Raw genomic sequence first — 18,339 nt, forward strand, 5'->3', positions numbered from 1 at the left:
CACAGCCTTATATGATCTCTACCATCAGCATCCAGAAATTTTTAAATAGGCTACACTCTTTGTCATCTGAGGACCTTCCAGTAGAGCATGAAGCAACTTGACTAACATCTGTCACAACTTTTTCTTCTCATACTCTTAAATCTTGCATACTGATGTCACGAAGCCATCAACGAGGTAGAATACAGAAGTTTTTTCAGGCTTCAGTTCTCTGTATAATCCATGCAGACAGAGGGATACGTGCCTAAGGGATCCACACGAGCCAGCTGGCTGGCTCTGCCAGGCTTACCTAACCAAAAAGGAAAAAAAAAGCAGAGATGTCTGTCTTGCATTTTGCCCTCTTTAGAGCCTGGATGCCTTACCCTGTCGAAGAGGAAGGTGCCCGGCTCCCTTCAGGCTCCTGCATCCTCTCCCAGGGTCAGGTGCCGAAGGCAGTATCTCACAGAAAAAAGAGGACAGAAATAGATTGTATGTGACAACTCAGTTACTGAACCAGGAGCTTCTGGTTCAGTTCTCTCTTGTTATACCTCTTATGAAGGAAAATGTTTTGACCATCCAGCTCCAGAAATCCCCAAAGAAATACAAGCCTTACCAAAGCGAAGTGTGTTATATTGCATTGGAGATGAAGGCTCTGTAAAAGGATATATTTTGCTAAAGCAACCTTTTCTCACCTTCTTCTTGGGAAGAAGCTGGAGCATTCATATTTTTGGGGGGTGCAATAACTGGGAAGCCACGAGGCTGCAGCATTCTGGTGTAAAAGACTGTGGGGCATGCTCTGTTTCTTCTCTTACACTAGTTCCGCTTCATGTGAAACTACTGGAGAGAGAATAAACACGCCTCTCACCTACGGATTTGGCTACCTGCTTGGGCAGAAAGAAACTGCAGGTGACTATCCACATTTCAATGGGGATGCAGCTGAAGCTGAGTCTTTTGAATCCTGGTCAAGTGCTCCAGTGAACACCTCTCCTACTTATCCAATATTTTAAGTAGTTCTTCCCTCCTGATATCATACCCTGCACCCTGATGTTTTTTTAGAGAACTTTCATACTCCTTTTCCTAACAAGGCCGTTTGAACAGTCTTCTGTCTGTTAACCTTTCTTTTTCTCCTAATTCTAATAGACCTTCTTTCCAGCATACGTTCCAGCTTGAATTTATTTTTCTCTGACATAGGTAAGCAGAAGTGAGACATTATCAACACAAGCTTCTTCTCCTGCTGGAAGTGTTCTGGGATTACTATTTTTTTAATGATAGAGAATCAGGATCTTGTTTATTTCAAGTTGGACTACATCAAATAATGGAGCATGCTGCATTTATTGAATTGGATTTCTTTTATCTGGGGCATCTCTAATGTCATCTGTTTTGCAAAAGGTCGCCTGAATGAGTAAAGCTTCAGTGTGGTTGTGATTTGCTTCACGTATCTGCCAAGACCCTAGAAAATAAAAATATGAATTATGTTAGAGGAAGGCCAAGTATTTGTAGCAACTTTTGATGAAACTCATAGCAGAAATATGCCCTTCATTAATAACTTTTTATTTTTCCTAGTTGTAACATTTTCCATAGGTTACATCTGGTTTTTTTCAACTAAATAAAAAATAAAAACCAACCATCTTACTTCTCACAGATGTTTTCTCTTACCACATGCTTATATTTTTGTTCTGCCTGTCTTCCCCACCTCTCTGTTGATCTTTATGCTTATTCTTGGCTCTTACCTTAGCTTGGTCCGGTCCTTCAAGCACTCCTGCATGTGCTTGACATTAGGGCCCCGCCAAAGTAGAAACATAAGTACCAATGTGGCTGGAGCATTGGACTAGAAATATCTTCAGGATATAGGATGTACTTCTGCTTCATAAACCTTCCCACAAAGTAGAACCTCACTCTACCCTGAGTGCCTGCATAGGGTTGAAAAATAAATGATTTTATAAATAACTTCAAAAGAAGAAAGAATTCTTGCCTGCTTCTCAATGTAGGAACTGCTTTTCTCAGTTACCAAGCAGAGTGCCTGGTAAAAGTAGCTGGTTCCCACTATGTTGAATGGGCAGAGCAAGAAATTTCACAAATTTATGGACTTGCTCTAAAAATGTTGTATGCAGATGCATTGGAAATGAGGACTGGATTTTGAACATTAAGGTTTATATCAACAACAAATAATTACTGGAAAACCTTGAAATGCCTTTTAACAAAAATAAGAAGATATACAGCCTTCAGAAAGCACAAAGATCAGCTAAAAGAAATGCATCTGTGGTTGTTGTTTCAAAACATTAAGGAAGACGCTGATTCCAGAGAGATGTATCAAGCATCATCTTAACCTGAACACTACACTTCAGTGCAAAACTAACGCAATGGGATTACTATTTTAATTTGTCAACAGTTAGAGCACTCGGAAGAGCAGTAGCAATAGTAACAGTAGTATTCCCGTGTCTTATAGTTAGTGAGATGCAGGACTTGTTGGAGTGATATTGTGCAAAGTTTACATACTAACTGTAAGAAAAAAACATCTAAAGACCACTTGGAATTGTACTTTAATTCCTCTACAGCCTTTACAGGCTGGGAAGTTATCTAGACAGAGTGAGGGGTTTTGCTCTTAAGGAAATTCACTGCTGAGCCTCTCTCAGTGCTGTTAAATATAGGGCAAAATTTCAATCACTAAAGCAATTCTCTGTCCTTTCTGCCAGGCACACACCTGCCCCTGAGCCTTTTTTCTGCCTCTTCTGTCTGCTGAAATGGAAATATATTTGCGTGCTGCTGAAAAAAAAAAAAAAGGAGGAATTTTCTGATGTGAGAAGTGATGAAGATCACTTAAATGTATATTAGGGGCTAGCTTCTGCCTTTAAAATCAGAGTCCATTTACACTGGGATAAAAAGGGTACTGCAGTTAAGTTAGGCCTCTGGGAAATATTTCAGCTGTCTATAAATAAACACTTTGTGGCCTTTTTAGTACTCTTCAGTGTGTTGTATGCAGTCTATCTCTGTGACACCTCTATGTAAGGTAATGGAGAAAAATGATCATTCTGCAAATAAATTCCTTCTATACTAACTTTTATTTTATTTCCCCTTAGTCAAGCATAAACCTTCACTTGAAGTTGTCAGATGTGATTATTGATCTGGGTTTGACAGCATAACTCTAGCCAAACAGTCCAGGAATAACTAAAAAAATTTAGTCTTTCCTTTTCCTTGTTTTTGATTTAAATTTGATTTTAAAGAAGAGTAGCAAAGAATGGAGAAAAATGTAGCAAACTACTGAGGCTAAAGCTTATCATCAAAGCAGAATCATGGTGGTTTTATGGCTCAGAAGCCCAGGAGCTCTCCTGGAAGAGGAGTGTACATGTGGCCTCTCCGCACCTGGAGGGTTTGACATGCTGTGCTGATTGAGCAAAGACAAAAAGACAAAGGACACTAAAATTGGAGCAAAATCGGAGCACTGCCAATGCTGAAGGAAGTCTGGCAGGAGTATCTTTCACCACGATCTGGTGACTTGCCCTGTACCTCAGAGGAGGCTGGTGTCCCTTCCCTATCTTCTCTACTTTTGTCAATTCTTGCACAATCAAAATTGTGTGTTCTGCAAGTTTTATTCATGAAGTTGTGTGCCTTGGTTTAGTGGCAGGCTGTCGTAGGACGATCACCTCCCTGCTCCTGCTGGCCACGCTAGCGGTTCCTGACACAGGCCAGGATGCCGTTGGCCTTCTTGGCCACCTGGGCACACCACTGGCCCATATTCAGCCGGCTGTCGACCAGCACCCCCAGGTCTTTCTCTGCCGGGCAGCTTTCCAGCCGCTCTGTGGAATATCTGTTGACTAGGGGTGAAGGAACAGAAAGATCCAGTGTGAATTTTGGAGATCCGATTCCCTCTTTATGATGCCTTCCCTCAGCTAATCAGCCATAAACAGGAGAAGGAGCCTTGCGTTGGCAAATAAGAGCAGTTGTACTAGGTTGATCCAAAAGTCCAACAATCTGTATCTTATCTGTGAGAATGACCAAAACTAGAAAAAATTGACCAATACTTAGGGCAGAGAAGAAAACAGGGCAAGCATATTGCAACCCAGTCAATAAGGGTTTTGCCATGGCTAGCAGAAGGCCAGAGGGTTGGTGCTGCCCTGGCAGCACCGGGGTCTCGGGACGTGTCTGGCCCAGCCTTGGCAGGAGCTGGTTTTGGCCGCGGCAGCAATCGCCCGGTGGCCACGTGTCTGTGCCCTCCCTGCGCTGGCTTTTCTCCGGGAATGCCCGGGGCAGAGGGCTGGCATCCCTACCTAGTCCCTGCTGGAAAAAACCCAGCCCCTCCGGGATAACGGGGCTGGGGAGGGCAGCGTGCGGCTCCCAGACTTTGCCTGGGAAGCAGGGAGAAGGAGGCAGGCTGTGACAGGAAAACTTATGAAAATAGCCCAGAGGGGACCCCAAGACTGAGGAGAGAGGGACACCCCTGTCACAGACATCGCACTGCACCCAGCCAAGACCTGAGGATGCTGATGACTTGTTCTGACCCCCACCATTCATCTGGAGGAAGGCTCAAGTCTTGATTTTGGCACCTGGAGGGACATCAGAAGGGTGAATATAACGCCAGAGAAAAGGGGTAGTTATCAATAAGTTTTCTTGTGTAACAATTTTAACAGCATTATTAATGAGGCTTTCTTATATTAACTACATCACTTTTACAAATAAACTGTTAAAATATTAACTGGGCTGACAATAAATTCTTGGTTCCACATATATGCCTATAATGAGATGTTGATTGCAACAACATGCTGTTTCCCCAAATTCTCTCCCAGCATTCCACAGCTTATGACTTAGGGACCACCTGAGCCAGATGTGGTGACTTGATACTTGATAACTTTCAGTTTATTAATTTTCTCCCCCCCCCAGAATTGTCCAGTTGACTCTTAACTCAGAGAAACTTCCAACATTCACACCATCTGACGGAAAGGTGTTTGGAAGGTGAGCTACATGATGGATGAGAAATTGGCTCCATGTATTTGCTGTGAACTTGCCACCAGCTTGCTTTGTCTGATGCCTCTCTAGGTACCCTTCTGGTGGTTCCTTCTTTGTCTGCCACCGTCTGACCTCCCTTCCCCTATCTCCAGGGCTTTTGATTTATACCATGTCTCCCATATGGGCCTCTTTTAGGACCTTGGTGCTTCTTCACGCCTGGCACAGCCCTCGTGGCTTCCCTTCCCATCCTTCCCTAGAAGATGCAGGAGGGTTTGCTCTGCAGATATCTGCACCTCCTGCAGCTGGTCTGTTATTAAAAAGCTGCCTTGCAAAAATGACTGGCACGTCTGAGATCCCTGTTGCTATTTTTAGCTGGGAGCTCAAGGCTTAAGATGTCACGGAAAATGACCTTCCCAAGAAAAACAGCATTGGGAGATTAGCATGGTAAAGTGGGAATAACTCCTGCTTTCAGGGAACCTGTTTGGATGACAGAAGCCTTAGAGTTTATGGATACGTGAAATACCAAACAGAGGAAATCATAAAATCTATTAAAAATTTGCCATTTTCCAAGATAAAGTGCTCAATTTATTCAATCAATTACAGGACACTTTTGAGAGGCTTTAAATACAGAAAAGGCACAAATCATATAACATATTTCTCGCCAAAGCTGGTTTCTAAAAACCAGCTTCTGCAAAGCAAAAGCAGGGACTTAAATTCAGATTGCCTGAGCCAATGCACTGATCGTAGAGCCGCTGAGGAGAAGCAAGTGGAAGTGGAGGAAAATAGCAGCCACCGCTGTTCTCCGAGCAGATAACCAGGCATTAAAAGCACTTAGGCAGTGCCCGTTCACAGGGTCCCTCTGCAAAATAGCGGCCAAGTACCTGTCTAACGGCTGCTAACCAGGTTTATGCATGAATAGGTTTCGAGAGGCTCTGCCCTGTCAAGACTGAGACAATTCTAAATTTGCTCACAAGCAGAAGTCCATGCATAATGTGAATATTTAAAAAAAAAAAAAAGCTAAATTTGAGGGAGTTAGGCATGAGCAGAGCACAGCTTTTTGAGGACTGGTCTTAGATATCTAAATCCTGTTCACGTAGTTATGTGGGTCTGCTTGTAAACATCTTTTTCCAGCCTTCTAGAGTGGTAGGAGAAAGGATAAATCATAATTCTGTGTAATAATGAGGACTAATTATGTGTTTCTTATAGAAGTGAAGAAAGAAGAGTCACTTTTTAAAGACACGAAGATTTCAGGAAGTGCATTGTGCCAATTAGATTTAGTAATACCATTAGGAAATAAAATTGTGTTATTCAATTATCAGTCACATTTGTAGCCATTAGTTCCCCTGGAAACTTGTCAAAGCTTTAGAGTACAGCTGTCAAGGCAAAAAACTGCAGAAATGGAATACTTTAAAAACAATTTGCAATTGACCTTTAAATGTTATTTTCATCAATGAAACTAACAATGTGGAAGATTTCTCAGAATAAATATCTTATGCCTGACTAAAATTATATAGTATTCTGCTTGTGTTTTACTTGATATACCTACATATATATTTTTTTTAATTGATACGCATACATACGTACATATATTATATGTAGATATTACATTAGATCCTTCTTTTACCAGCAGTAGGTTTCCAAAAATTCATTTTGGACAAAATTAGGACATAAATGTTAGAAACAGGGGCATTCATGTCTCTTGCTCCTGGTCTAATAATGATCTTAGCAAGAATGAAGATGAAATTTCTCCCCTAGATGTTTAGTAGTACACAATCAGATAGCTGAACTACAGATTTTGTTTTGTTCGTTTGCTGCCCTCCTCTGATGCAGCAGGTGCTGGCCACTGCCAGAGGTAGGATTTCAGACTTGAACTGAAATATATTTCATATAATCTTGCAACTGCTTGGTTCCTACGCAGCAAAAACACAGTAATGGGAGATTGAATAAATAATTTAATCTGAGGTTTACTATGCTCAAATAAATGAGAGTTTCATGCATGGAGGAAAGACTGGCTCCAAAGTCCATCACCTATGATGTACACAGGACATACGTAATATAAGTATGTTTTTATACAAGATAAATGTAATTCACAACTTTTTTTCTACTTCAGCAAGCAAATGAAAGGCTAGATATTTTGCAGGTATTGACTGCTAATTAAAATTGTTTTGTACATTATTTTAGGGACTAGTGTAACATTACAGCAGGAAACATTCAACAAAAGTTGCTATTTTATAATCCTAAGGAGTTTCAGTATTGTAAAAAAATCTGTACTGTCCTTAAATCTGTTCTCCTTTTCCTACTTTTACTCAGGACTTCTCCTTTCCACACCTGTCTTGTTTCTGTGTGTGGTATCAGAAAAAAATACACATAGCTTTTCTAATTGTATCTTTACCGAAACACTAAGAAGAAAGTTCAGGTCCTTAGTACTTTAGGATAATAATCTAAATTGCCTGGTAGAGCCTTTATTCCAGCTTGGGTTCAAAATGCAGCCACGACTTACCAGTCAAACAATTTAAAAAAAAAAGCTTATGACACTCTCACTCAAATACAGAACAGTGATTGCATTTTTTAATAGCATCATCATTTGCTATTGATTATTCCCAGGAAACACCAGTCTAATAGGCAGTGTCCATCTTCTAACCTCTGTGTGTGTGTGGCTGAGATACATTTAAATACATGCTACAGGGGGAACACACTGTGGGGAACACTGCAATGAACACAGGTTCTTCAACTCTACTGATAAATGTGACAAAGAGTATTTTACAATTCATGTTTCAAAAACATCTAGTAAAACGTAATAAAAGAAAAAGTAAGGATAATAAAAGCGTAGGCACATGATGTTACCAATTTAATGATGTTCATTCCTTTTATTAGCAGCAATCCCACAGATGCCTGAGGAAGCACATTTGCCTTTGTTAAAACAAATCCATTCCAGAAACTGTTCTGACATCCATCATTAAAGCATTTTATGAGAGTAGTCTTTCTTACTGTATTATTAAACCATTCATTAACATGGATAGATAAAAACTCCATTCCACTGAGAATCTGCCATGGCATTACAGAAAAGTACCCTGCTTGGCAATGATGAGATATGCTGTGACAGGAAAACAATAACACAATGCAACTTAACATTAGGATTTCAAATTGTGGAATTTTTCTATTGTGTTACTTAGACTATACACCAAAGTCAATTTTCTCTTACAACAAATAAATAAATAAATGGATTCCATTTGTACCAGAATTGAATTTTGGCAGTGCAGTCTACGAAATGATTGCTAAAACATGACAGAAAACAAAGATGGAAAACTCTTAGTATAGCACTCGCTGTACTGCCTCCATGTCATTTTAAGTTCCTGATACAGTTCTTAAATGTGCCTGGACAGCCTGAACCGTAACTCCATTACTGAGCAAATCGCAAATGACTGTACTTAAAACACCTGAAACTGCACAGGGTTCAGTGAGCAATGTATTTAAGCATGAAGGAGGACATCAACAGCCTCTTCTTTGTTCAATACACTACAGGGAAAACTATATTTTCAAAACTTGGCTTTATAGGTAAGTTCTTATACTATTACTGCAGTGTCTAAGCACCTCACAGCCTTCATCATCTCTTGGAGTGTCCCTGCGAGATACAATAACACACCTTGGAAACTGAGATAATTCAGAATCACAGAATCAGACAGTCACCGAGTCTGGAAAGACCTCTGAATATTCTTTAGTCCAAACCCCCAGCTCAAAACAGAGTCACCTACAGCAGGTTGCTCAGGATCATGTCCAGTCAGCTTTTGATATCTCCACGGATGGAGACTCCACAACCTCTCTGGACTACCTGCTCCAGTGCTCACTCAGCCTCACAGTAAAAAAGTGTTTTTCTTAGGTTTTAGTAGAATTTCCCGTGTGTCAGTTTGTGCCCATTGCCTGTTGTCCTGTCACTGGGCACTAGAGAAAAGTCTGGCTCCATCATGTCTACATCCTCCTTTCAGGTACTTATATACATTGATGAGATCCCCCAGAACCATCTCCTCTTCAGGCTGAACAGTCCCAGCTCTCTCACCTTCTCCTCATAGGAGAGATGCTCCAGTCCTCTCATCACCTTTGTGGCTCTTCAGTCTTGCTCCAGTAAGTCCGTGTCTTTCTTGTACTGGGGAGCCCAGAAGTGAACCCAGCACTCCAGATGTGGCCTCACCAGTGCTGAGCAGAGGGAAAGGATCATCTCCATCAACCTGCTGGCAATGGTCTTCCTAATGCAGCCCAGGGTGCTGTTGGCTTTTTTTGCTTCAAAGGCACACTGCCGGTCTGTGCTCAACTTCTTGTCCACCAGGACCTCCAGGTCCTTCTCTGCCAAGCTGCTTTCCAGACGGCTGGCCCCTAGCCTGTACTAGTGCATGGGGTTATTCCTCCCCAGGTGTAGGACATGGTGTTTTCCTTTGTTGGACTCCAGGAGGTTCCTCTGGAGGTTCCTGACAAGCTGCTTCTATGATGTGCAAGCCTGTGTACTATTAACCACTCCTCCCAGTTTTGTGTTATCTGCAAGCCTGCCAAGTGTGCACTCAGACCCATCATCCAGGTCGGTAATGAAGAGGTTAAACAGTATCGGACCCACTCTTGACCCTGGGACCCACCACCAGGGACTGGTCTCCTGTTGGACTTCGTGCCACGGATCACGACCCTTTCAGCTCAGCAGGTCAGCCAGTTTTCAACCCACCTCACCCTCTACTCGTCTGACTTGGACTTCACCAGCTTGTCTATGAGGGTGTTACGGAACACATTGCCAAAAGCCTTACTAAAGCTGAAGTAAATCAAGTTTGTAAAAGCTAAGCTTATTTCAAAAGACTTCTAAAAGCAGACACGTGATTCAGTAGTACCTGATGAAAACAAAATCAAGAGTCTAGGGGTTTTGACAACTTCTATCAAACATTGCTAACTATTCCATAAAGACTCAGTCTTTAGTTACAAAAAGATTCTGTAAGATCTAATATTTGTCATATTACAGCATCTTAAAATTTAAATAATTCACAGTGTTTGACATTTTTAGCTGAATTACTGCTTGCAGAATCCTTAGGAGAACATCTTGCATTTTCATTGAAAACACTGAAAACAACATCCATGCATAACAGGCATCAGATTTATCATCATTCGAGGGACAATTCTTGCAATAATTTTCAGAGGATTGATGAGTTAGTCACCAGACAGATTCAAAAGGGAAAGCTAAAGTGCATATATTAGACTGCATAGAATTGTAGAGAACAATACATTATCTTTTAAATTTTCATTTGTATACTGATGCCAAGTTTACCAAGTATCATTATAGTAATCTTTCTCACTGTTTACAAAATGTAGGACATGTACAGTAGTAAAAGCCTCTTGTCACTGCAGTAGAATTTTGCTTCTGGCAAGACTGTAACTCCATTTTATATCCTTAAGTTAGCACTGTATGTTTAATACACAGCTTTCTCCAGCTTAAAAAGATCTTCAGGTCAACTTATTAAAAACCTGAAACTCGACACCTGAAATGGCCACAGACATTATAACACCAATACATTACTGTGATCTGCATACCCTATTATCATTCTGATAATATTATCTGCAAAAATAAAGATATTTATATGCTTATATGATACTTGGTTTTCCTGAAGTTGTCTAGAATAATGATATATAAAATATAAAATACTGCTAATTAAAAATTTAAATTTGCATTAAATTTATGGGGAATTATCTCCATTATACCAAAATTGCCTTTGAACTGTAAAAGCCATGTCACCCAGTTTAATGGTAGAAAAGTAGCAACTGGTACGGTTCCTGTAGTAGAACTGTTAATCTTAAATCTCAGAGAAAAAACTACCACGGAATGTTTTTTTCTTTTTTTTTTTTCAGCCAGAGGGATTTTTTTTGTGCAGCGAGGGACTGAAAATTTGATAAAATTGCCTCTGAGTACAAAGAAGTTTTGCACACATTTGAAAAAAAAGCAATAAAACTGAACTTGGTGTTGGATAGCTTTGATTTCTGATAGACTTACTCCACCGAGACCTAAGCATCAGTTATCTAACCACAGCTTCCTAATCCGCACTGCTGCGGCCACAACTAGACTTCGTGCTCTATTAAAGCATAGTTTAGAAATCTAGCAGAGGCCATTTAAACTGCGAAGCTGCCAAGTATTACGATGGGAGCAGAATGAAAAGCATACCAGCTGATGATCAACCAACCAATTGCTAAACAATTCACACTCCAGATCTCTCTACCGGAGCAATGACAGTTTCAAAAATTCCCTTCACAAAGACAGTCACGCCGCCAAACAACTCCCATTTGCAGAAAGTCGGTCCAGAGCTGCTATACAGAAACTTTCTCTTTTTAAAGCAGAAAGCCGATCTGAAGCTTGTCCTTCAACTTCAGGAGAGGTGGGAAATCGGAGCGTTGAAAAGTTAACCTGGGAAACGATGGCTGTTGAAGCTCAGTTTGCAGGGGCAAGTTTCCAAGAAGGTAATCCAGGTTGGCCAGGGGGGACTGGCTGGGCATCAGTCAGTGGGTGGTGAGGAATTGCACTGTGCATCACTTGTTTTGTATATTCTATTATTATTGTTGTTGTTGTTGTTGTTGTTATTATTATTATTATTATTATTATTATTTTCCCCTTCCTTTTCTGTCCTATTAAACTGTCTTAATCTCAACCCACGAGTTTTACCTTTTTTCTGGTTCTCTCCCCCATCCCACTGCGGGGGAGAGAGCAAACGGCTGCATGATGTTTAGCTGCCTGCCGGGTTAAACCACAACGCGATGTTATGTGCTTGGGCAAAAGACCAAGTTCTTCTGTGGCGTGTCCTTCAAAGGGAATGGTGGTTGGAAGCAGTAATACATTACACAAACAGCACCAAAGCCTGAAGGAGAGGGGCTCCATAAAGCTCAGAAGATTTAAAGGCACTCCAAAAGCAACACACCAGAGGACATCTGAAGTATTTTCTCTGGTCTACGGAGGGAAAAAACAACTGATTGGGATTTCTGCCAGCACTTAACAGCACTCAAATGCTGGCATCAGACAGATTGCTATCCAGCATACAATGAGATGAACTAAGCCTAGCCTGGGAAGGGGCGAACACATTACTCTGCAATGAACCTCCAGTTTTGGGAGGCTGAAGGGGGTTCCACTGCATAGTGTTGTCTTGTAGCTTACAGTGTGAAGCAGAGAGAGCCTGGCCCAGTGCACCTCGGAGGCTAACATGCTGTACTTTGAGGACTTTGGTGAGTAAAGTGGGAGATTCGGATGAAAGGAGGGAGGGCAAGGATAATGATGTCTATCAATTGTTGGTATCCTCATCAACAGTCATATCAGAGGAACCAGGTTTAGGCACATACTACTGCTTCAGTGACCATCCAAATGGCTACAGAGGTATCCAGAATTGGAAAATTTCAACACAACACTATGGTCAATTTACAATACTGCAGTTAATTGTGGTTGACAGAGCTGAGATAGTCTACAACACTGCAGGATATTACTGCAGTCAAACTGCATTACTGTTCTCATGGTCAAAGTACTCAAAGTCCTTGTTTGGCCCTCTTTTTTTTTTTTTTTTCCCTGAATCCTGTAAAATCATTATGTTATTCATCCTCACAACACTGAGGAGAGGGGCATGTGATTACCCTCAGTGCTGATAAGCTGAGGCACAGGAAGGCCAGAAATCAATTTAAGCACCTAATTCTTAAAAGCTCCTTTCTACTCCAATGAGCATTTTTGTTTCCAGCAGTCATGCTACTCAGATGCTGAAATTTTTGCTCTTGTACATGGACTGATCCTTTTTTGGCTCTGCCTGTGCACCTTACTAGAACAGGATTTAGAGGCATGTTCAAGCGCTCTGTGGCTGCCTTATTCTGTTCCTACTGCCTCATCATTAGCACATCCCCAGCATGGGGCTGCCCATGCCTACCCACAGCCTCGGAGACAGCTAAACCAAAGACTGAGAGCACTAGGCAGCGCGGACAAGACTGTGCCACATTTGTCTGGCCTTCACTCTCCTTCAGTACAATTGGAGGCGACTGTGCAATCTCAAACATTTTTATACACTGTCACGCCACACCATAATGCATGCAACACATACCTGCTATTTCAGCAATGACAGGCTGTGTTACAGCACTCGCTGTTTCAGACACTATGAGCTAAAAGATAGGCAGAAACATAATATTTACATCCCGGAGCCACAGAAGCACCCCGTGGAGGAGCCTTAAGGCTAGTTGCTATGTCATGGATACACTCAGGCCAAGCCAGGCCAGGTCTACAAAGTTCAGGGCCACAGAATACTCTTTAGCCCTGTTTAGTGTATCAGTAGAGATGTCCCTGCAGCTGAGCAATTGTCTCTAACTATAATATGGATCCTTAAGTTAAGTGTACTCCAGCCAGTACAGCCAAGAGGCATGTCCCAGAAGGAACGGTCTCTCCTGCTCCCTTCCATTACGATAACGAACTGTTCAGTGTTGGGAGTTTTCTCCTAGAAAACCACTGATGTGGATTTGAACCTTCCCCAAGCACCGGAGGAAGTGGGATCTTTGATTTCCATCTCCTAGTGAGAGGTGACTGCGTACCTCAAACTTAAGAGCTGTGACATCAGGCAATATGGCACGTAACTGATTCTGTCCAAAGAATTATTCTTAAGTGACTTGCTTAAGGCCACTTCAGATATCATGGTGCAGAGAACTAAACCAGACTCGTAGGTACATATGCCATCCACCCAGCTGCTCTTCTTTCTAACCTGCTGGAATTTGCCACGCAGTGCATATCAAACTAATACTCAACTTCTATTCAGTTCTATTTCTCACTCATTAATTTTCCATAAAGTCTGGAGAGTCTGTCTTGCTAAAAGTCGGTGCTTTACAATAGGAATAATGGTCTGAGGAACCTCTCCTAAAACCTGCCACACTTGCAATTCTTTTTTTAACCAGTGAAAGACACATTATTTGTATGACCTAAGGACTGGTGCCATGAAAAAGTAAGTCATGCCACTCGAAGCTTCTGCTCAATTTACCAGACATATGACCCAACTATCAAGACATATATATAGTAGGAAATGTCATGGAAGCAAGAAAAATGTTTGGCAAGATATGAAGACTAAGAGTATTTACTACATCTTGAAATGAGATAGGGCAATTACTGTAAAGAATTTTCTGAAATAAAATGTACTAACTAAATAACTACTTTGCTAGATAATAACTACTTAGCAGAGTAATTTGAGAGCAAAAGGCCCATTTATATTTTCACAATTTAAATTAATTGGGTATTTAATTAACTTCTGTGAGACTGTGGTACTATGTTAAAAAATGCAGCTGGTCAATGCTTTCTCTGAAGATAGGGAAGTCCCTGAAGATCTGTAAATGTTAGTCATTGAGGGGTGATTAAGCACAACAATGAAATATTCAAGTACAGAAACTCTAAATAAATCAAATATCAAAGGCGTAATGAGAAAAGATACAAATGAAATTTTATCGTGAAGAGCGAATTTTTAGTAAATACCACAAACCGATGAAGCTACGCGCAGCAGGGAGGCATCTCGGCCTGACCACAAGCTACCATTTATCATGACTGCCAGAAGCCATCATCAGCATGGCTCCATGTCCAAATAAACTTGTGGACTCAGGCAAGAATACACTGTCAGGCTTGTATTTCACCTCCCCGGATGAAAGTTAAAGCTGCTATCACGTCAAGCTTCCGGGCAGCTTCTGCCCAGACATTATTTCAGTCACACGGTGAATCCTGCTGCTCTGGATCTTCTTCCCAACGACATCCCCCAACCAATAAACTTAACTCACGAAAAGATTACATGATACCCAAGGGAATGGTTCACTCACTGAAACGTTCAGAGCCTCGAACGGCAGTTTGGTTTGCTCTGAAGGTATACGCAGCACCTGGTGAAAGAAACGTCGCAGAATCAACCATTGAATACCGTGAGGGAGAAGACCGATGGCTCACCGCAGCTCCGGCCATCCCGGGTCAGCTAGTGAGGAGCAAGGACAACCTAGGGAGAGCAGAGCTGGTCCTCCTAGCTCAGGCGGGCAGTCACCACCCATCAATCACTCGCAGAGGGACTTCCAGGCAGGTAACGAACCCGTGGGTGCCATCACTCAAGCCTGGTCACCAGCAGAGGAGCAGGGAAACCAGCAGCCCCAGCCCAGCCAGCAGCTAGTAACTTTGGGCCGTGCACTGATGAAGGGCAATAATTAATCCGAACACAAGGGAATAGCCAGCTGTTAAGTTGGACACGGCTGACCAACACACCACCACATTGTTCCAGGGCAAAAAAAGACACAATAAAATATACAGGCAGCTAAATACAGTAAAATGAAACAAGAGGCTCCTGTAAACGTGCAAATCTTGACGCAAGGACCTTCACTAAACGATAAAACACTAGGTAAGATTATAGCACTAACGGTGACTGCTCGTGCAACACTTCCATAACATGCTGTTCTTGTACTTGCCGAGCAACCTCCACCTTCCAGCCATCCCGCCGGGAACCTCAGCTCTCGCTCGGCCGGAGGAGCCACGGTTTTAGTGACACCGTGAGAGACGAAGCCTGGTTTAGGCACCTCTGCCTCGTCTGCTGTGGGCTCAGACGGGAGAACACACGAAGGCCTCCGAGGTTGGGAGTGCGCAGGACACACATCAGTGAATACTAATTAGAGCCTCTCCTTTGCAGCCGCAGCCCACACGTTTGGGCAATGGCTTTGTCATACCAGCTTAAGCACCTGGTTTTCAGACATGGCTGACAGATGCTTAGATATTACATCTCAGGTAATTGCTTTTTGGGTCCTTTCCTTGGAAAGCCTGCTACCCAAATCCTCACGCGTCTTTGATGCGCTTGCGGATTTTCTCTGACTTAGAACAGAACAGTTGCATTTAAATTGATTTAAATATTTAATATCTGTCTTTCACAGAGTGAATAGTAATGCTCTCCAAACTTTCTTAGCTATGTACCCACAGGAGTGCTTTTTTCCATCTCCCCTGTTGCTCTCAGCTAAATGTGAGAAACACGGATTGCTGGTAGCAAGTGTGTGAGCTTTTCCTTCTGACTTGTGAAGCTTCAGACACAATTCTTTGGTGTATACTGCTCCGCCTCACCTCTTCCTTCTTCTAAATGATATTGAAACTATTATCACTGGCTCTGTCTCCCTCTCCCTATTGTTCCTTTCTTCCCAAGCTCTTTTTTCCCCTGACAATTCAATTTTCTGAGTTTCTGCAGTATGAGTTTAACCTTTCCTGTGGTTTTCTGGAATTTTCTTCAAAGGCCGTAAGGTCCTTTCTTACAGGTTCTTCCTGCTGCAATACAGAGTTCCCCAGGCTTATCTAATTAAAGTGGCTTGCCTAAGTTTGTAGCAATTTAGGCAAAATTAATGAAAATTTGTGTTAAATTACTAGAGCTCAGGGGCCTGCACTTCCAACTTTTTATTTGGGTAACTGACAGAGCCTAAAGAAGTACCATAAATGCCTCAGTGTTGCTCACCATGCAGTAGTATTTTAATCTTCAGACTTAAATCTATCCACAAAATGTCTTTTGCATTTTCCTTCTGCTTTTATCCAGCAGCCTCAAAGCGTTTTGCAAGAAACTGTACTAGTTTTGTGTCAGGGTGTTTCTAAGAGACAAATAAACACAAAAGTGCATGCGGTGAAGCTGATTTACCTGGGATGCGGAGATGGAAAGTGTAGTAGCTCTCTAATAGACCTACACGAAATGTCACAGTCACCCTGCTCAGAGGAAGGCGCTGCCAAGTGCATCTTAGGATTTCTGTAACGAAAGGTAACATGCATCCTTCTTCAGCTGCGGAGAATGATGTGCCAGCCATCTGGCCCAAAGGCTGTCCAGTGTCTCCGACTGGTAAATCTGTCTGAACTGCGGGAAATGATGGACACTAACTGGCAAGGAAGATTTCCTCCCTGGCATACATCAGCCATCTCCTACTATTTTGAGAACTAAGTAGGACTTTGCTGTGTTGTTTACGCAGCTGGAAACAGAGTTTTTATTGCTTTATGCTTTCCCTCCGACCAATACAAGGTTTGCTGGGACCCGATGTAACTTTCCAGGAACCACGTAATAAAATCAGAGCAGCTGGGAATAACAGCTGTGAGTCCCAGTTGCCACTAGGTGTACTATCAGTATATGAAAACCAGATACAAAAGACTGGTCTGGGCTTTTCTTTTTCTCCCTTTTAATCTGGAATGTATTCAGACCTCTGAGGAATTGCTAACTTTGATATCAGCTGTTTCCACAGCTGCTTCTACTTAGAAAAAGCTTGTAAAATCTGGACTGTGCCTTCAAAGGCATCCCAGTAAGAACTTGCAATACCACAGCAGTGAAGAAAATGCAAAATACTCATTGAGCCACTGAAGCTCTGCAACCAACTCTTAACAGATTTTCACAAAACTAAGTTCTGTTTCAAGCAAGGAAGTGTCATGTTACTTCAGTCAGTGGCTGACTAAGAAAACCTATCTCACTAAGGTCTGCTGCCTCCTTTTTTCCCCCAATCGCCATCCTACATTTCTTTTTGATGTAAAAAAAAAATCAGTAAAAATTAATTAAAAGAGCTGCTAAAGCAGAAAAGAGTATTTTAGACATATGATCTTCCGAGTTCTCTCCAACAACATCATCTTAGGTAATGGCTTATCACGTAACATTTGCTTTATTTTCTCTTTAACAGTAGGGTATTTCCAAACTTGTGCATCCCATCTGTATCCATTTTCACAATGACTGAACAAATGCAATTAGTCTGCAGTCAGCCATGTAATGGTCTCCTACTACTACCACTAGGTATTTTTAGTCCATGGATTCTCTTATTTCTCAGCTATGCCTTCTTCCTTTTCCTAGCTTACATTTATTACCAGAGTTGCTTTTTTCCCTTCATTGCCATTCTTTGTTACTGAAAGAATCCTATATGCTTTACCTTTTCATATTTCTCTCATGGTCACCTCATTACAACACACAAATGGTTGAAAAAGGAGGAAATTTCTCAGTAAAATTATTGCAAAATTTGCCCTTTATTTCTTCTCAAATTCTGTACTTTGCATTATTTCCTAGATCTGTACAGTCTGCCTTCTACCCAGACTCCCTTCTGCTGATTACTATGTTTTTACAAAGATACATGAACTGCTGGAGAAGAGAAAATCTCTATGTCAGCTTATTGAGAAAGGAGTTCTGTTTCCTTCTCCCACAACAGATTTTCAATGATCCGCCCACCTCACAGCAGAATGCGACATTGATTTTTTTGAAATCCAGATTGCAGTCCTCTTACGTGCTGAACAGAGCAGGGATGAACGTGACTTTGTGTCTGCTCTTCTTTGCCTACGACACGCAAACCCGGCAGCCTTTCCGACTTTGCTTCAATCCCTTAAAAACAAAGACATGTCGCTGAATCGTCCTTCATCTTTCAGAGTGTTAACATGACATGCTTTAA

Source organism: Buteo buteo, chromosome 20 (genome assembly GCF_964188355.1).
Source record: "Buteo buteo chromosome 20, bButBut1.hap1.1, whole genome shotgun sequence".
NCBI lineage: Eukaryota > Metazoa > Chordata > Aves > Accipitriformes > Accipitridae > Buteo > Buteo buteo.